The sequence below is a fragment of the Zerene cesonia genome, chromosome 3, assembly GCF_012273895.1.
Source record: "Zerene cesonia ecotype Mississippi chromosome 3, Zerene_cesonia_1.1, whole genome shotgun sequence".
NCBI lineage: Eukaryota > Metazoa > Arthropoda > Insecta > Lepidoptera > Pieridae > Zerene > Zerene cesonia.
In genome coordinates, this window is record NC_052104.1 from 6,105,775 (window position 1) to 6,128,322 (window position 22,548).

At 32.3% G+C, this 22,548-nt stretch overlaps 1 protein-coding gene across 5 annotated transcripts in view; it reads left to right on the forward strand.

Moving 5' to 3' along the window:
• Window positions 1–22,548, forward strand: part of LOC119836304 (homeotic protein antennapedia) — a 147,177-nt gene that overhangs the window by 70,676 nt on the left and 53,953 nt on the right. For 2 of the 5 annotated variants that reach the window (XM_038361636.1, XM_038361627.1), the window contains exon 1: window positions 17,198–17,600. The exons of the other annotated variants lie outside the window; for them this stretch is intronic. The gene's annotated coding sequence lies outside the window, so the exon portion shown is untranslated. Of the gene's footprint in view, window positions 1–17,197; window positions 17,601–22,548 lie in introns of those variants that run through there. 5 annotated transcript variants of the gene reach the window in all.

The window sequence follows — 22,548 nt, forward strand, 5'->3', positions numbered from 1 at the left end:
TAACTAAACACGGGGACCGTTGACGTTTCCACACCATAAATCGCGTCCCTTCAAGGCGAACGGACATCGGGTGGTATATGAAGAGAATGGACTCGACGACAGTGCGGATAAGTTCTGGTATAAACGCTAGGTATACCGGGCCGGTGCGCCCGGGTGGCCGGGTATAAATCTGGAACATCCGGCTCGCTACCGCGCCGGTAGTGGCGACGATTATTCACCCAATATCGAGTTTTGGCTTCACTTGCTAGCTTCTAATCTTCGGTTTCGTCGCACAAAATTTATGAGCTCACTGCTCGATATTTTTTAATAGTGTTTACTGTTGTGCCTCTGGAATGGCGATGCATTCTGATTTTTTATGATTCATTGGTCATTATTATACTTTAAATAAATGATTAAACAAATAAGCTTCTGTATAAAAGTATATATATACCAACATCGTCCATAAATTATGCCCAAAATATATCTACGCGTATATTTAAAAGTATAAGCAATTAACTCCATCAATTAGTTAGCACATATCTTTTTTGCAATTCAGAAGAGCGAAACTTTTATGTAAAGGTCTCGTTATTTTAGTTCAGTCACGAATCCTTATAATAAAACCATTGTCACAACCTATGACTTATAACAACAAAGGCGACCCAAATCAGATAATGTAAATAGAATGCTTATCCACCAAAATAATTTTACTTCATTAATCTTATCTAATAAATACATCCGTTTCATCGTTTATTTATATTTCAAAAATACGGACTTAATTTTGTTGTTATTTATATGCGTTTAATATCATTCTCTTCTATATTCTAATTAATATCTTATGCTTATCATATAGGTTCAATTGAAAATAAATAAAGACGCAAGGATCATTTTTATTTAATAATACAAAATATAAAAAAACCATCATTGTTTATCAATTATCAATATAAAATAATTCGAATAAAACCCAACTAATACAGAGCCTTGGCCATAAATCAGTTCGCCATTTTTGTTTTCAACGCACCGATAACTCTTTTGTCACGGGGTGATGTTGGGGCCAATGGAGTTATTTATATTTTCTTTTGCTGGAAGAAAATTTCCTTTCTGTAAGCTTCATGGGTCAGTGATCAGATTCGACGCCGTTGTAGGTTACGTGCGGACACCCTGGAAACGTATGTATATTAAATTTTCTATAGAATAAAGTTGAGTAAAATATATGAACATTTGTATATTATTAAAAATAAATCAGTTTTTATCCTTCACAGCAATAGCCATTTAAGCTTTACAATACGTTTTTATTTTATTTTGGAGGTGGCCATGGACCTGGTAGGTTATTGGATGGTAAGCGCTCACCATCAATGAACATTTGCAGCGATAATGGTAGCTTTAAAAGGTAATGTCTCTGCAGACGTGGTGCCAGCTTATAATGATAAAGGGTAAAGAAAGGATTAATATTGTAAAATGTCAAAGACATAGTCAAAATTTGCGTCACAGTGTCACCTAAATTTATTTAAAAAGAAGGCATTGTTTTTAGGAACACGTAGGTATATTTGTGACTTTCTTTGCTTAACACAATCCAAATACCTGAACATTTAGTAGCACTAGCTCGGTTCCAAAAATGGCTAACTAAAATCGTATTTATTTGCCATACTCTATAACTTTCAGTTGTTCCCACTTCCAGCGTGTGTACGGCACCCCACCGTTATGCGGAACCCTGGCCCGCGAGTGCACCCCAGCGGGCAAATAATTGTTTATTTTCGATCGCCACACACTTATGTGCAAGAACCATTTATTTGGCACACCACTTTTAATTCAATTTGTTAATGAGTATACTTAAGCAATATAAAAAAGTATTTTTTTATATATAATCATTGTATCTGATTTATAATATTACTTTCGCAAAATTAAATTAAAATTCAACCAATAAACAAACTTACTAGTTGTAAATATTTGTCACAACGTATCATCATAATTCATATTTTCATAAAATACGAATGATGATTACAATATCACCCCTTCGCCGTTCTGTTTTTGATGTTGTTATTGTATGTACTATAAATTTAAAAACATTAGACCATACTTTACCAGCGCTTTATAGATATTAGACCATTTGACCGACTTCACCGGTCTTAAGCAGCCCATTTATACGCTATCATGGTTCGTTTACCACTAATAAGATTATGGTTATCATTGTTCCTCTGGTTGTAGAGATATTTTATAATTATTTAAAAGAATTTTTAAATTTACGTCTGACTATGGTTCGGTTACCACTTTTATGATTATTATAATTTGATGGCAACTATCTATTTAAAACACAATGTGTTTATAAATATTATTAGATATTATAAAGAGCATAAAACCTCTTACATAATGCGGCACTTTTATGATGTATTTTGTAAAATAATTAATTTAGACTCTATAACTCAATTTCGCGTATTCCATTGTTAAAAATCTTTCATTGTTTAAATTTAATTCATTGTTAAAAAATTAACATATTGAGTTATTCATTGGTAGTTTTCATTATCATCCTTCAGCTCAACCCCGCCTAATTCTCATACATAGAGGAGTTGACATAAATAACAGAATATAGAGGAAAGCGGCGCATAGACAACACAATAGCAAATGTCGACTCACTCGCGACCATTGTACCGTGGCGCGGGAGGCGTTACGAATCAATGGAGGGAATTATCGGCACAAAGCAATACGTAGAAACGCATCAGGTCTAATTAATTTGAATAATTATTAACACGAATTACATATGTAAAGCTAATTAGAAGTTAACTCGATGATAAGAGAGATTTTACTGTATATAATTGTTTTAACATGATTTAATATTAAATGTTCAACCCTATCGCCCGTACGAAACATATTGTGAATATGACGAATTATTTTTTTTATAATGTAAAGTTGTACTAAAACGTTGTACTTCATTGCACCTGAAAATTAAACACATAAAAAATATAACTTTTTTTATCAGCTAATTTGTATAAATTAAACGCATTCGAAAATCGATAAGCACTATTTACAATAACTGCTATTTTATTATTCTAATACGAAACGATTATACAACATAAGCATAAAATATGATAATTATTATTACCGACAAAGCATGTTCATTTGGATATTTAAGCCGGAAAATTATGTTTTGCTATATCTAACACGTAATGAACAAATTTATATTTTCCTGTGTTGCGTATAAAATTGTAGAACGACGCTCTGATCTATACCAGTCTCTGTTCAAGATTAGTCCGTCCCACGCAGCGTGTCGGTTGAAGAGGTAAATGAAATGCTATCCGGAGGGGAAAACTTAAATTACTGAATTTGGGGGTCAAAGAAATAAGTCTTTTAGACACATACGACACGCCACACTGAACCTATTGATTTAAAAACGCTGAACTATTTAAATTAAATTGTATTGATTTTTTGCTACCCTATTATTTCACCCTACTCGGGTGCGTGCCGATTACTAGTGTTTATGTAATATATGAGTGATAAGACGGTTGATAAATTAAGTTAGTATATAAATAATGCCATCCAGGGTCCTAAAAAAGTCTATCTTTACGTTATGCAAGTAAAAGCAAGTCTACATTTTTGATTTATTTTATAGATTAAATGTAAAACTTATTGATAAGTAATAACTCTATCAAACAAAGTTATTGCGTTACATTAAGCTATTAAATAAGTGTCTTTCTACAACTCGACTACCATAAACTGTTTGACAAATGCATCACATTACATATTGCTTAAATTAAGGAAGGGTCCTGGTAATGATACCATTTACGATTATCAACGTCGATCGCTACCACACCGGGCTAAATGCCGCCAAATTTAAAATTAGAACGTCATAATCTAAGGCAGCGATAAAAAAAAGTATAGCCTGCCAGTTTTTCACTTTTGTATTACATTAAGCTTTATGGTCAAGGTGCATAAAGTTTATATTCAGTTAATTTAAATTACACATAGAAAGAAACATCTGCTGTTTTAGCTCGAAGTCTACATTTGAAATTTTGAAAAAAAGAAGAAGCCGCAACAGATGTGACATGTTGGATTCTTCCAAGCAGATGTTAATAAAACTCCCTCATCATAGATTAGACTGGCTGATTTTTTTTTTGTTTATGTCCACTTTTATTGAAACAATATCGTTCTCTATATGGCAACGTTTGTTTTCTAACATACGGGTAAGATAATGGTTATAATCGGTCCTTCGTATTACGTGTTACAATGTAAACGAAGTTTTTTGTATATTGTTTTAACAAGGTGTATTCATTATTCCGCTATTGTAAATTAACGTAATCGTTAATCAAATTAAAGATCGCGATGACCTTCTCATATACATATCATGCTTGTTACCAGCCCTTAATGGAGATACGTGCTAATTTTTTAAATTAAAACATACTTTTGGATACTTAGTGTAAATGTTCCTTTGACTTTTATGTCACTAATGATCATTATTCTGCTCTCTTAAATTTCCTATAATCGCATTTTGTTAATGGCATCAATGCTCTTCTCATTGATATATTGTTTCGAATAGTTAATCAAAACAATTAAAATTTTGTATCGCAACTAATATTGAATATTTCAAAATCACAGAGTAGTAAACATTACTAACATCCAGAACGAATTAAACATTCGTAGTATCGAAAAAAAAAACCTTAACGAACTTTTGAAATTATCGTGAAGCCGAAATTTCACGGTCAATTTTTATATACAGCCGCGGTTGGCACTGGCTTAATCATAGTACAATCTAGTTTAACTGTCGTTTGACATGCGAGCCTTCGTGGACTGAAATTAGATAAAGAGGGAAAACAATTTCGTGTATTAGGAAACGTCGAGACCTTGGCCAGAAACGTTAAGAAATGTGCGTTTAAGTTTTGTGTTAAAATACGGAAAAGTATTTCAGTTATTTCTGTTTTATGTTGTCGCTATTATAATGTTGCTTGCACGTTACTTGCTTTGACAAATTGCGGTCATTTAATATAATTTCTTTCGACATGCTCGTAATTATTTAATGCAATAAGAAATATGGCTGTATCTCAACTTTTGATTATACTTTATGCAAATATTATTTCACTCTTTAGTGAATTTAAATCGTGCATGCCTGTGACTAATAGAATAACACACAGAAATAGGATTAACTTAACAATTTTACTTAAAAGGTAGTTCTCGAAGACTCCGTCCTTATCATGCGTCATAAAAGGAATATAAGCTTTTGAGAATCAGCAGTTTACATACGTTGGGAAGACTTGATCTCTCAGTATCGTGATAATAGCGCCATTTTTTCCACAGATATTGTAGCTAGTATTTAGGCATGACGTCACCAAACACCGCCATGGTCCGTGGTCCCATACAATAGGCGCCACGGGCTATTCCGTCGGCCTCGCCCTCCACCACGGATATAAAATTTATGAGGGGTACATTCTCACTCTATAATTACGTATCGATTCGGGGGCCCTGTCACGACGCCCAAATATTATTATTCATGCGTCTTCAATTACGGCTTCAAAAGGTTACATAGATTGTTATTTCGTTGAATCTGGGCTACACGGAGGATATATTTTGATACAAATAATAACGTATAATTTTGTTGTTCTATAATTGTACAAATACCGTTTCGAATAGAGGATTTGAATTTTAAAATCGTTTTAAACCAGAAAGAAGTCAGACTTGATATCAGTTATGTTAAGACCCCACACCGTCTCAATATCCAAAGACCATCAAAGGGACAGTAGCCAGAACTCAAAAGTAATGAACGAAAGGGAAAGTATGACACGTGATCGCAGTCCCGTTGCCACAATACCTGTTGCAGTCTTATTTACGACCCAAAACAATCGCTTTATCTTGCCTCATCCATATAATGCGACCGTAAAACCCGATTTTTTACACGACTCAACGTTTATAGCCTCTTGCATAACATGCTTTGTTTATAAACAGTGCATTTCAAGGACTCGGCTACCTTCCGTGTTCCTTAGTGACAGATAAGCAGTCCTGGACAGGAGGTGCTTTACGAAATATTATAACAAGTCTCGAGATAATGGTCAATTAAAATTCATCTGGCGTCTATTATAAAGTACGCGTTCGATTTATCGCTTTATTTAAATACCTTTACTTAATAACGGCCCATTTAAATAAATAATGAAGTGTAATGCGATAATAGTGATCGAAATGTGTTCCAATTTGTATTACTTACAATTCTTATATAAGTGCATCAATATGACAAACATATTACGTTTGAAATAATCCGAAGTTTTAGTGCCGTGGTATAAAAATGTTGTGTATAATTTGATATACTCTGTGAACAAAAAGCGCGGTAAAAAGTGTACCGTTCGGCGTACAAAAGATGAACAAAAAGTTCTAACGCGAGAAATGGCGGCCGTGGCTTTTGGGTGGGGAGACTGGGGACAAAAACTAATAATAACTGTGTGTCACCCCATCACCGCTGTCCTATTTTGCCGCACCTACTCGTCATATGAACTTTGATATCGGAGCTCGCTTCAAAGTAAGGTTAAAATTGTTCTATGATATATTTAGTTATATAATATTATGTATGTAGTTGCGCTATTATTAACAAAAACTATTAATATAATTATTGACAAAAATGTGGTTTATTCAGTAGACCTGATTTTATCGTTAACCATATTTACATAGAAACAAGATAAATATGAGATACTTGTGGATAAATATTAGTCACTCAGGTCTTCCTACAGCAAACAATAGTTAAATTGATTATTGTAGCCTAAGAAAACAAGTTCCAAATCTAAGAGAGACATTTAAAATTCGAACGCAAACTGATTAATGTCTAAGAATGCTAATGACCTACAATTAACTTAAACACTATAACAGAGCATAGTCCCAAATTAATTTGCAGTTCATTTACACGATACACAATTATATTTATCTCAAGGGTCCAATCGGGTCGTAATCTAACGTAATTATAACATGCCTGCTAGTGTAAGTCACGATTTTAACTAGGCGTGGGGCGAGAGTTTAAAAAGTTAAGTCCTCGTTAGTACGAGTACATAGCAATAGTTAAAGAAATATGTATAGATAGCGTGGCCGGAATCAGATTATCATCGCGGCTGGATAAAGACGTTGGTACACTGGTAGTTTTAATTTTTATTAATTTGTCAAGTGTATGCGTTGATGTATTAAATATGTGTGTGTATAAGGTTGAATTATATTTAAATTGTGATGAAAAGTTCGATTATCAATATGAATGTAATTGAAAAAAGGATTTTAAACATTTTAAGTTTGTTCAGTGCATGTATCCAATATAATTCATTAGATTTTATAATATTATCTATGAAATTATGTTCTTTAAAATTATGTTTTAAAAGTAAATGCTCAATGTGCCACTGACGTAACACTGAGACCGTGAGTTAAAGCGGGCCGATAATCCTGGATGTAAACACGCGAAACACGATCAACTCCACCGTCTACTTCTTTACAAGTTTTTAAAAATATTACCAATAGCACATTACAAAAATACAAACACAATTTGAGTTTGAAAACATAAAAAAAAACTTATTACCAACTAAAGTCGTAGTTTAATTAAAAGTAGGTTGATACCTTCTTTTAATTTAAAAAGCTGGCACAATAAAAAAACAACATATTTTTTATCTGTAGGTAACAGTTTTCAATATGAAATTAAAACTCAAAAAAGTTGGTAACATCCGGAATGCTGAATGAAATCAAATATCGAACGCGGAAGTCGCCCTCGTGTCTCCCGTGAAGATTTATTATATTTGTTCTGCGTTTATTTCATTAAAGTCTGTCGCGAACGGCCTATATGATTTTTTTTTTCAATTTAAAACATTCACAAATAAATCAGTGAGGATTATTGTTTTGTAAATATAAAACAAATATAGGCTCAACGAAATTCAAATGTAACAAGAGATGACTAAAGTTAATTTACGTTTAAATAGCGATTGGCTAGTTGCTTGAATTGGTGGTCAGTTAAATAATGATAAGATTACCGATTAATGTCTTATATAATACCGATTAATAACGTCTGTAAAAATTATTAAAGCACGTTTGCTAAATGTTATAAGACCTTTGCTAAAGTCCGAAAATAACTGAAAAAACAAGAACTTAATTAGAGATTAAGATATAAATTTTCAATTAGCTCCGTAGAATCACTTACTACGATGAATGAATATCCGTCTCGTTCACACTCGCTAGCTTATCAATCTAACACGAGTCGAACAATAGCGTCGCATGTTTGATTTATACAGGCGTTTAGTGGAAACATTACGGATAATTATACTACGACCGTGTAGTTTTAATGTTTTTATGTCGCGTTTCGCAAATTTATCGCGTTTATTAATAAATTGCCGATTTTATCATTTTTTGTTAACTTATTTGAAGGATTATGATATTATTCATGTAGCTAAATCTAGATGTTTAAACAAGGTATCTGTGTGTGACCTCGTAAGTTAGAACGGGAGGCGCAAATTGTTTTTTTTATTTTATTAATGGCCATGCTTGGTAAAGATAATTTGTTGGATGGAAATAGAAGAAGCTGTTTCTGATATTTAGAATTTTTGTTCTATTTTCGATTCTGTTCTTAGTTGTAGAAGAAGGATCTTATTTGTGTTTATGGATCTACATTCCCAATCTATTTATTTTCATTTAAAGCTTTATTTTAAATAAAAATGCATACGATATTATAACTTTGTTTCTTAATTTATGTAATGAACCATCAAGTGATGTACATAATTAATAATGTACATAATATTTACACAATTCTTAAGTTCAGTAGGTATATAATATCATTAGCATTTGATAGTACGATAATATGTGTGATGCGTTTAATAGCCATCAATAAAAAATAAATAACTATTAAGTAAGTACCATGATCTCGTTCGAAGTTGGGGAGTTAGAAACAAATCTTAAATTGCGAACTGTCAATTGGAGAGTGGAGAACAAATCCCAAGACGTTTCGCTCGAACTACACCTCCACAAAAGCCGAACAGAAGTAGGAGCTCAGCTCACGAGCTTTTCAAGGGTGGTGGCTGCTTTCGGCGGGAAAGCGGCTTGAAGCGGTGTAGGGGTGGGGTGGTGGGAGGGGGCGTGATGGCTCGTATTGATTTAGTGCCGTCGTCGACGAAGCTATGTACTGCTAGGTAGGTGAGTATCGTCGCTTGATGCGCTTTCTTTGGGCCGCGGGAGCGTAGCGCTACTTTCGCTTTATTGGTGTCGAACGCTTCGTATTGCATTTTAATTATTGTAATTATGATTTGGTCTAGTAATTGAAAATTCTACGTTGAATTGAATAGACGATATTGAATTCGAGACAAATGTTAGAGTTTGTTGTATTAATACGGAATGTACTTTTTCAATAAAAATGGATTTAATGCTTATCTACTTTCAAAACATTTTAATTATCTACTAGTATGTATAAATTACAAATTCGTCCAAACCATGCCAAAGGTACAAGTTAAGAGAGGTAAAAACAAAAAATGCCACGCATTTACGGTTCAAATAACAGGATAATTTAGAAAAGCGCTTTTCGTAGCTGCAGCGCTGAATTCCCAAGCGTCTTCCCGGCGTCGAAGATTTAAATGGATATTTAACTTTAGTCTCAAGGAACCTAAAGTCTATTGCTTTTAACGTCCTCTGAGTCAAAGGCGTTTTTTTGGGGGAAACTAGAGAAGCTTTTAGCAAATGGCTTAAAATTGTCTGGATTTAAAAAGTTGTGAAACTTTCCTATTTACTGATTTTTTTCCATGACGTTTTTGAAGTATCATTTATTTTGAATACAGTAACGATAAATATACAATGTTATTATTTCTTTGCTGTTGTTAATAATTGGAAAAAGATTACCGCAATATACCAGACTGTAAAATTCATTATTTTACATTGCTATTTCTATTTTGATCAAACTTATTTTCTACATATTCTTTCAGAAAAAGTATAAAAAAAATGCCCGTTAGCTAAATTAAATTATTTTTCGACATAATTATATCAAATCATTTACAATAATCTCACATTAATATAAACTAGTTTAATTATTCCACTTAGCATTATGTTGTAAGAATTTAAAACACTTCTGGAGTAATAAATGTCATTACATCATTTATAAGATGACTACAGACTACAGAGTAAATATTTGAATGCACGTTTAAGATAATGTTTCGCTTAATATAAACATAATACCGTTTACAAAAATCTCGCTTCTGACATTATTTAAAGATGTTAAAACCATAACATAACATACAATTTATTGTTCAAAATAGGTAAGAAATTCAACTCTGTCGAAAATTAACAGATATTTATAGTTTTATAAAAACAATCAACGCACGATTTGTGAGCGTTGTATAAATTTAAACAAAACAAAAATAATATCATTGGAGACGTTTAAACATTCATATATAAATAACATAAATAACGTCATCTAAAAATGCGTAGTCGAACGTTCTAAATACGTTTGAAAGTCTCTGTTTCGTAAGGTTAACCTGTGCGGGTGTAAAAAATTTATGACTGCGCGACTGCGCCTACGTTTACAACCTATTTTAGGCGCTTCCCGCATATTATAATCACGATTTTAATTACCGAAATTGATAACAATCGTAATATCATCTATTGTTTAGATTCGCTCGCAGGGAACTAACTTAATTATTTCTGTAATTTAATTTTTTATTTTCGTCGAATAATAATACGTCTCACTTACCACCATACTTCATCCAGAATATTTGATATTTGCAATTCTCAGACAAAAGTCACCCACCAGGTAGACGACTTTAGAAAATCTTTTATTTATAAGTCCGCGAACAATCTACATAATATGTCTGCTACTATCGTTTTTCGATTGAAACTTTGTTTTTTTAAATTCGTTCATAGGAAAATAATGGAAAATATACTGTCTGTATTAAAGTATATTAGACCCATAGCAAATATAAACACAAATATAACAATATTGCGTATTACTGTATACTTCTAAACGTGTACCTGTTTTTCTTGTTTAAGTTCAATGGCTGCTAGTTTAATGAGCAGTTCTTTAATTATCTAATTCGAATTGATTTAATTATGTGTCTACGAACCCCACTTTAATTTCTAGTTTTTTTTTTAATTACAATTTTTAATTCATGTCATCTGATATTATCAGTTGCAAATCCCAACGGTTTCGAGTTTCAATCGAGTTTTAAGTCGAATCAATAAGTAGTAGGATATATGTAAGGCCGGAAACCAGCGGGTGTTCGCTCTCATAATTATATTCACGGCTGATATTTTTGAACTTTCACGTGAGCTCTTTATTTCGGGTTTTTTTTTCTAAACTTTGTGATTTACGCTGCGACTCTGATTCTGTGACTGTTGGGGGTGTCGAAAGCTTTATGCGACTTCCAAATTTATTCCGTTTTAAACGATGCTTTAGTTTAGGGCCTTTTATTTTTCTGTTATCTGTTGAAATATATAAATTTTTACGGGTGAATGTAACTAATAGGTATGTTGTAACATATTAAAATAAAAGTTTTAATTACAGATTTGTGACATATATAATATTATAATATTTTGTTAAAGATTCAATCTGACTAAAAATAACGTTACTCAGGCGAATATGAAATCGACTACTTATGCTAACAATAGGTCAGGTGCGATCTGTTATTTAACCATAATTACAAGTAGTTATCGATAAAACAAATGCTATAGAGAATCAAACAGAAGGCCGCGACGTGGCCCACGTAAATCTTTTCTTCCTTTTGGTCCGGAAAAGTGCAAGGGAGCGAAAACTAACAGAAAAGTAATGGGTTCACTTCTCTGTAGCATTCGCCCGAACTAATTGTTTTACTTCGGAAATACTTCCACATACTATTTTATTTATCTGTGTTTTTTATATTATTTTTGTCTTGTTATGGTTCTTGTATACGAACCACATGATTTATAATAAAAATATGAGAGTATCGTTTGTTAAAATTCTAATTTAAAAAAATCTCATTGAATTAGTAGTAGATTACAGTGAGTGTATGAAATTATTTTTAATTATCTATAAAGATAATGTGATTCAAAACGCAACGAATTTGAATGTTATTATTCTAATTAAAATTTCCTTCTAGTTGTGTCACTGCTCTTGTTTCAAATTCGTATAAATCTTCGAACTCGTCGGTCGGAAATAGCACCTCGTCCGTGCATAAATCACGGTCTATTTAAGCAATCTGAAACGAAAAATCAAAAATAAGCCGCATACATGCCGTTTTACATTTTTTGTTCACAACGCAGTCTTTATGATGTTTCGACGAAAATTGTGTAGTGAAAACCGATTGATTTTTTTATAGTATCTACATATTTAAACTAATATCATTTTTATTGAAGTATTTTTTATTCGATAGATTATTTAAAGTATATCACTACACATGTTTTGATTAACATATTTACCCACTATCAAGATATTAATACTCTTTTATACATTATAAAATATAAAACAATGTGGTCGTTATTCATCTCGTATACAAAAAAATTCTTGGAATGTAATCTTAAATTTATCTCAGCCTTAAATCTTGAGTCTTATTGAATATTTTGTATAACGTCATTAAGACTGGATTCGAGCGTTTTTGCTAAATTCTCATAAGAATACCGTTATTCTCTTAGTGTGTTCGTCGCACTCATAATCAAAATATTTACTCAACTTATACAAATTCTGTGATCTACTTTCCGTGGGAACGATATCGTTCTTGTTTTTAAAGGAAATTAATTAGAATAAGACTCGTTTGAAACCTGATTGATGAGTGAAATCAGCGCAAGATATTAATTAAGAAACAAATATCCTCTATGATAATAACTCCGCGTATTAATCGTAGTTTTAAATATATTATACCTTCAAGATGAATATATGAATTTTATTAACATCGTAATATGTATGCATATTCATTCCTCAAAACATCCTTTTCAAGAAAAATATGGAAGTGGGTAGATAAATAATTATGCTTTCTGTCGTTATTTTCTTAATTCCATAGAGCTCTTCGTTGATCAGGGATCAATCGAAAATAACTCTAGGACTAACAAATTCTGTTTTGTAACTTTTGTAATTTTGTATGTTTGTAACGTTTTCACGCAGAAATCACTAGACCGATTTCAAAAATTCTTTCGCCATTATAAAACTGCAACTTCATTGAGTGACATAGGCTATATATGTACCACGGGCGAAGCTGGGGGCGAACAAATACTATATAATATTTTTACCTAAAATCTTTAACAATTATAGGCTCTCATAATATTTGATTAAAAAGCTATCGAACAAATATAATTAACGCGAAAACGCTTTATAAAAGTGCAGGTGAAGGCGCACATGTTTTCACCATACTTTAAGTTTATAGGCTTTTGTAAATATATCATAAACAAAGAGTATAATATGATGATGTTTTATTTAAAAGAGATTATAGTTAGTTCAGGAACCTTATTCTAATGAATGCTTTAGTACGTATAATTATGATGTACGCTAAATTTTTAATCATGAACTTTTTGCTAAAAAAAATAATTAAGGACTTTTTAACGGATTTTAAACACGTTCAATTCATTTTATAATTAAACCCGACCCGTAGTTAATAACCAAAACTGCAATATTCGTTTAAAATCAATCACAATGAAATACGAGGATAAATGTCTGTTTTTTTTATTATAATAAAATTAGCACTTTAAATACATGAGAAATTCGAGAGGGCATGCGTCCTGGCAACAGAGCGTCAGTGGAACACTTCCGTAATAACAGTTTACGAATTTTTTTACCTACAACTAAACAAAATACCAAAAACTAGTATTAGAATCCGTTACACTAACCTCGTTTCTATACTTTATGATCAAGAATGTACAAAAATGTTGATATTCCGTTACCTTTAAGAGGTACATGAATAAATTCAAACCTGACCGAAGTAATTACACGATGTTTACAACCTCTGATAAAACTTAATTGTTATTTCACGTACATTACACATGAAATACATGCATTTAAAATTTTTGCATTCATTCCGCTATGAATTAGATTTTAATTAACTTTTTAAACTTTTTATCATTAGCAAATTTTTTTGAATTGTTAATTTTATTTATGTTATGTATTTCATTTATATAATCATTATAGATGGTGATTTCATTTAAGATAATGTAATAATTTATAATAATTGTATTTTATAATTTCATCGAGTTAATATTAATGAGCAGATTGCAAGGCTTTTGTCCATAAAATTATATTATATGAGGTAAAATTTTACTTATCCCAAGGGATAAAATAGATAAATTGAACAACATAATAGAATTGATAAAATATTTGTTTTCATACAATCGTTGAATGAAGCCGAATATTTTACTGTTACTTAAGAACCGTTCCAACTGTGAGGCGTTAGACAAGTTCTGTAATTAATTGTAAGAGCCGATTGTACCGACGACAGGGGAATGATCCAATAGATTTATCGTCTCTTATGCTCTGATTCAAGATTGTTAACTATTCTCGAGATGGTCACATGCGAGAGTGAGTTGAATAGAGGTAATTATTGAAAAATATGTGACAACGTTGTAATGAAAATTATATGGAAAGGAATACTATATTACTTACAATAAGTATATTAGAGAAACACTTATCGAAAAATTATTATGATATTAATTTCACCTTGTAACATTATTAAACTTTGACGATGAACAGCTAGATTTTATTGTTATATAACCAGAAAACAAAAAGAATAAGCAGCTAAGTAATTAAATTTAACAAAAAAAAGGCCCCTTATAGAACTAACGTCCATCTTGTGTAGACGGCCTCTTTTTATTGGGATTACAAAATTATATTTTAAGGATAGGGAAGCAAATTAAAGTTATCGATAAAAAATCGAACACGAACATCGATAAGCTATCTATCGATATTGGCTTCAAAAATCGTTGGTGGCACCTACTTAATCATGTCCATGCACCTGCTCCATACATATTCATTAAACGATATCGGCTACCGGTCAGTATCAATGACTGTTTTCGCGACATTGCAATGAATACGAGATAAAAATAATATGAATTATTCGATACAAGAATACGAGTTCTCGTCCACCGTAATGGGTAATTGAAAAGCATATGACATCGTCATGTTTTGACGTGAGAAACTGTTTTGTAAGGATTATTGATGAACGCAATTAATATTTATATAATGGAAATTGGATGGTTATTTTTCCCGTTTAATAGTTTTCGCCTCATCTTTAAACATAAAAAACGTTCATATATAATGTTCCTACATAAAACGGTGAGTTCTTTTCAATTCTTTACACAACTAGGTTAAATCAGATGCAAATTTTACCAATTAGAATTGTTACGAACCGAAAGAAATATGCAAAATGGAGACGAATTTAATTTAAAATGAGATCCGTCTACGTTCCGCTTGGGTCCGCGTCGATCGGAACGAAATTGAAAAAGAGAAAAAAAAAATTCGAGAGCGGAATAAATAAAAATAGATATCCCGCTACAGCGCAAGTCGCCGTTGAAATGAAAATAAAACAGCACAATGCTTTTTGTGGACGAAATAAATTAAAAAGTGTGTCGCGATTTTGTGAGCAACAAACCGTAGTTTCGCAATGGCCAATGTCTGTATATTGTACATGTTGGGTATTCTGTATTGACATTCGAATAGTTTTAGCCGCGTCCGCAATATTTCAATGATGTTCAATTTACATTCTATTTGTGAGGATTATCGCATGGACAATCATTTAGTTTATGTTTGAATACAAGTGTTCCAATTCACTAGCACTTGTTTTTAATGGCTTTCATGTCACAAACCGTAAGGATTCCTCAGGATTTAGGTCAACTGTTAACGTTTTTTGTTTTGCTCGAATCGAATGTCCTCTAGATTATCGAGTTTTCATTTTTTTCTATTTTTGCTACGAAACTCTCAAAGATCTCAGAAAACGAATGTAGCTAATGTGTTGACTGGCAACTTTATTAATGCAATGTTGATGATTAAGGCGGCCATTGCTGTTAGCCATTTATTTTTCATGATATAATAAATTCGATTGATTGTATTTACTTTCAGATTCTACGATATAATATTATTTTATGAATGTTTAGATGATACTAAATGAAAATCATTCTTATATTTGGTTAATCGATTAGTTAATGCACTCAAAAACATTAGGCAAGCATTAATAAGGGGAAAAGTTTTACCTAAATTATATTTGTGGGTCGTCACGCTTTCCCGGGGCGAGGGGCGGGGAGGCGGGTGATAAGAGGGTTCCTATAGGCCGTAGGTGGATGTGCCCTATGCATAGACTAGGTATTGAGACACGATTGATGATTGTTTTGTTTTTTACATTAATTAGATATCAACTTCTCAGTATTGAATCATGTTATATGTAAAAAAGCTATAAGAAGGTTATAATATGTCCTTTTTGTTTGTGAAATACAATTTTTGTACGAATTGTATTAGATAGTCATAAAAAATCAGACAGAATTTTCTTAGTTATATAGGTAATAAGTATAAATTGTTAACAATCGCATCGTATTTTGTAGACCTGATTCTTGTGGGCTTTTCTTAATAAACGGAAACTATCACTTACATTTTAACTGGTGTCTGATCGTCAGTTATTTGATACCAAGAAAGATACAAAAGAAAGAAGAAGATGCATATTTTCTATCAAATGAAAAAAAATTTAAGCCGATAGAAAGCTTTATAAAAGTAAAGAGCTGCAAATGTATCAACAAAGCTTTTTAAGGTTAGGCAAACAATTTTAGGTCGACTGTATTCAGGGCGTGATTAAATATTCAAGTAGTCTATACTATAAATACTTGTCTTTTGTAATCCAACAGCACTTAAGTCGCGGGGCGATTCGCTGTGTATTCTCTCTACATTTACGCACTTTAACTAAAACCAAAGTTTTACATTAAAGACTCACTTATATCTTTATTCTTATAAGATGTTAACTTTCAGGTGCTTCTGAAATTAAAAGCTTGGAAAAGTTGTACACTTACATAATGTTTTGATTGTCAAGAGAATTCTGAAAATATTTAAATGCTGAATTAGATTACAAATGAGTTGTTACAAGTGATCTCACCTGACCTGTTTCGCATAGTAGGAACATGCTTCTTATGGGTCTTCTCCGTCGATAAGAGAGCTCGTTTAGCTGAAGAAGCTTCAGCTATCCAAAGAAAGTTTGCGAAGAATTTGGAATGAGGCGTCAATGTGCGGGGGCGAGGGGCATGTCGCGGCGGCGGCGCGGCAGTGCGCCGCGCGCGGCCGACGCGCCGCCCGCCCAGCAGTGGTTCCGCCGCCAGTCACCGCAGTCGCAGTCGTCACCGCCGCCGCGATGCCGTCCGACCGCTCGCCGCGAAACCGCTCCAAAACGCTCGCGATTTGAACTCGCGCGCGAACCCCCACGAAACTGAATAAGTTCGACAAATCCTCCTCCTACCTGGACCACTATATAGACGGACGTGTTACCGGTGATAGTTCGATAGTTTTTTTTCTAGTACAAAATTGTATATCTTCGGTAGAGAGATGAAATTAGTATTTTTTAAAGTACAAAGTATTTAGCGCTGTAGCGTCTATAGATTACCTTCTAATAAATACAGGGTCAGTTTTGTATGAATTCATTGTGATTGTAGATTAAGTCGCCGAAACGAGAACTCTATATAACCCATACTGTTTTAAGGTAGCCTGGAGTGTTTTTTGTTCGGTAAGTTTATTGAGTGAATGTAGAAATTGATTGATCAATTCGCACCTAATCAATTCACTGCACCTAAGAAAATAAAATGGAACATAATAAAAACATAAATTTCATCGAACAACGTTGATTAATTTATTCGAATAACAGTGAAGCAATGGCCAAACAAACCATTTATATCACGTCTGAAACTCGAATGATTTTCACGTCACGTAAACATAAACAATGTTTATTCCATTGTTTAAAGAGCTCAAGATGTAATGATAGCATTATTGTTATAGACATTAGGGCCGCGGTAGGTGCCTGAGACGGTTGCGCTCGACAAGAGTTCGTACCTTGCAATCCGAAAATTGTTTGTCCCGCCTCTATCAATATATATTTAGAACGAACAAATGCCGATCGTAAATCGAATGCTTCGCAATTGTTTTGAATATAAGTAGACATGAAACATAGCAGCAAAACAAAGTCGAACTGTGTATGCAGCTCAGCGCGTGCCCAAACTTTGATTAATAATTTCCCAGCATGCATCTGTGGTTTATTATGATGCATTGTTTTCGTTTGTTAAATAAATTACATGATAGATTAATATAGCACCTGAAGTTTACATGAACAATCGCCGGTCGAATGGCCTTTGTTTTGCAGACGCTTTCTACTGTATCGTTAATCATTTAATCGTAGCGGAGTTGGGAGCGATAAATAAAGCCATAAAAAGGACCGGCCGGTTGAATATACATTCAATAAAATTATCAAACGTGTTATCAGACGCAATAATATTGACATTTCATGGGGTTCGAGTGTAAAATTCATAAAGATATTACAATTCTCACATATTTATTACCTAATTTGCAGCTAAATGTTATATTAGTGTCGCTCTCTATGCTCATGGGAAATGTCGGTGAGACAGGAAAAAATGCAACGCTGAATATAATATATCTTACGTATATAGCCATGAACGTTTGTAGTCCAGGCATTAAAAGCTCTTAGGATGCTAATTACATATAACAAGTTTCTTTGTCATGTAATAAAATACTTAAATAGATATAATATTCTAAGTAGGGAGAAGCAATCTATAAAACAATAATAAAGTATTATTTCAAACCTTCTGTTTTCAATTAATCGTTTCAGTTCAGATTAGTTCTATTGTTTGTAAAGTGAGTAATTATATTAATGATCCTAATGAAAAACTGTAGTTACAGCGTCCCTTAAAAAACAATAAATGCCATAAATTATATACATATTTTTTGTTTGAAAGTCAAAGGTATTATGAGTTTTTATGAGCTTGCGTGGGTCTAACGGTGCAACGCACAACAATATTAGGTCTCCAAAAAGGTAACAATGTAAACGGTCTTGCGCAAGATTTTTATTTTGTTCACGAAAAGTCGTGAACATTTCAAACGCGTATTGTGTCTTGTCGCCGGGGTGGCCAGTGAAAGCGCTCATTGTAATTTTAATATGCGAGACCTCTCATTTGTATAAATCGATGCTTGCCTACTGAGCTTTATGTTTACTCATTTTGATGCGCATTTGCTTATTTTAAAACCGGATATTAGGATTTTTATTTCTTCTTAATCACATTCGAAACTTGATATCAAAATAAAGTTTTCATAAAACGAATGAATCAAAAATATGTGGTAGGTATGTTGTCGTCATTGAAAACGCGTCTAACCCATTCGCAACAAATAAAAACATTGTATCACCGCAACACAACGTGTCTGCCATTTGTGCACGATTGCAAAATAAATCATTTCTGAAACAAGTAATTAAAATACTAGTGGACGCCAGAATCAGGCATTCCGAATAACGCGGCTGGCAGTGAGATGCAAAAACATGAAAGTGTTATTGCTCTCTGCGCGAACATGGAAAATAGTTTTCGAAATTTAAATTGATTGTTTAGTTTCAGCATTTGTCATCTAGAAATACAGATTCAATAAAATATGTTATCTGTATAATAGAAAAAAGTTTGCCACTCGATTTACCGCCAAAAATCACATCTTAGATATTCTTTTTTTAAAACATTCCAAGACGGGTCTTTTTTTTCATTCAAAAATTCTTACATCATACATAGGTAAGATTCATAAAGTATTAGGTTAACATAATAATATGATAAACGAAATCAATAAATATTTATGCACATCAATGAGTTATTGTTAATTAGCATCTTGTGTTTAATTGGTTTTCATACAATGCAAAAGTTTATTTACCTATAAGATATCATTTACAATGAAGCAGGTGGAGCTATTAAAATTCTTTGAAAAATAATGAGCATTGATAATTGGTTTTTAATATTAATTCGAATTAAATCTTAACATTAATTTTGAGCTAGGGCAATAATTATATCTTATAGTAGGTATGTGATTGAGCCTTAGAAGGATATTCACCATAATGTATGTTCTAACATTTAAAGTAAAATATAAACACCATTAATGTAACATGACACTTTCTACCAGATCTGCTATGTTTATTGATAATGAATGCAAGGAAGCATTTTAGGATACAATAAATGTAATTGATTTTATCACACATACCTATCGGGATCAATTAAATCATAAATGACAAGGTATACGAGAAAAACAATTCGTCACAGGAAGTTAATTTGTAATATCGATCTATTAAAATATTTTAAGCGGAAAATCACGATCGTAAAATAAGTGACGATGACGCCTTAAAATCAGCTGTGACATTTATCACTATAATAATAAAACAAGCTGTAATAGGCATAATCTCAATACACCAATTAAGGTTAGTGTTACGACTGGTAAACGGTCGGCCGGCAATATTAAGTGCGTCGTAAAGTTAAATTTAATGGCTCAGTTGAGTAGGGAATCCTCTATAAACAAACAGATATAAACAACTTTTCTTTTCTTTACCATTTGAAAATTGCTGGCCTTTAACAAAAAGGTGTTTTCGCGCTCATTAATTTTAATAGGATTAAAGAATTTTAAGATAATGTCATTATGGAAGCTAAGCCTTTTCGTTTAATTGAATGTTTTTTATTGTATTTTATGGGACATGTTTGGTTTGTTAGTAAAATATAGTGTCGTTGTTGATAATGTTTATGACAATAATAAGCGCTTTGTGTTGTTTCAATTAAAAACAGAAGGAGAAAATTATTACGTTCGTCCACGAACAATTTCATCCATCCACTAGATATTAATGTCGTAGGTGTTTATGATGATGATGAGTGATGGTTCATAACTTTTTAACATCAGGTCTTATATAAACCATTCATAGTTTTGATACTTAATGCTCCACCAGATATAATGATCTAAAACTAAGATGGAAACACTGTAGAAATAGAAACATTTCAACATCGCCAACCAAAACAAGCCTGAAGGCGAATTTCATCTATATTTATAGGAGCCAATTAAGCAAACGCCATTCCTATCTGGTTCATCTTTGTACGTATACACGGATACATTGCGTGACTCTAAACACAGAGTTTCTTGTCGTAGGGCACGCCGGCCTTAAATTGTTATGTATCGGATCCTACATCTCAACCCGCGGATGTCTAGCGATCTCACTATGTTTATGACGCTCTGACTGTACGTATGAACAGTGGACGATGTGACATTTCATTTGAATGTATAGCTTGGAGGCGTATTTAATTTTTATTGTTAAAAACATATTAGAATGTGTTTTTGGTGTATTATAAATTAACTTTATTCGATTGCGTCTAGTAAATGAACACAAAATTAATTTGATTATGATCTCAGAATTAAAGATGTCCTCATTCAAAGTAAGTAGGTATGTAGAGATATCAAAATTTATATAAGAACTTTATTGATCAGAATCACTCGAATATTTGCTAACATTCAGGATGGTATTACTTAGATCCAAGAGGCAGGCAATTTCCTCTCAATCCAGCCTATTTGCTATGCAGGTCGTGGCAACCACTGATTTTTGCTCGATGTCGACACAGCTCGAAATGTATTAGTGGGTTTAACGCCTACGGAATAAGACCCTTGAACCGAACTGTGATAGGAATTCACTATTAGGTCCCTTTTCAAACATTAGTGTATATAAATGATAAATATGTATCAAGCGTTCTTTAAAATATATTTATTACGTATATAAAAGAAAACATGATAATTTTAATTCAAAGGAATGATGTCTTTTTATCAATGAAACTCACAATAACTCTCCATCATTTCAACAACTAGCGCGTTTGTTTTAGTAATGAATATAAATTACGCCACAATATATAAAACGAATAAATTTTATTAATAGCTAGTTGAGGGACGTGTCTTATTCTAAACGCAGACAGAAGTGGGTGTTTCGTGGGCTTATCTTGAAAAATATCAAAATCAACGGGGAGTCTATGAGTCATTACATTTGTTTCCACATGGTGAATAGAATCTACGAAATCGCCAAAATTTACTATTTAATTTATGTATAAAACTTGGTAACTGAAACTTAATTAAAATTTAACGATGTTTATTATTAAGAAAAGATTAAAATCTATTACATAGAATAAGTAGTATTTAGTTATAAAAATAACAGGATACAATTGCAACAAAGTTTTCTACTACGTTATTATAATATATTCACTTATGTATATACATATATTATAAACCTTTTTTAACAGAGAGTTTTGTTTGCCTATTTTTCCCTGTACAATATTTTTATCAAATTTTGTACGCATTACATTTTCATAATATACATTAGTATATTTGGAAAACGTAACGAAAACAAGCAGGTACATTTTAAAGTATATATGGTAAACTTTTAGTCTGACTCGAATTACATAAATGATTTACGCTGTATTTTTTGATATATTACATTTATTTACTTATAAGGGTTGCTATATCACAAGGTAAAATCATCAGCTACAATAAAGCTGGTTCATGCTTACTTGCATGACTTAATATTTGATATGTTATTGCGATAAAAAGTAATTATGTACCTGTCACATATTGATAATTGTTCGCATAAGTACTTACATTGTGGTTAATTTTTGTTT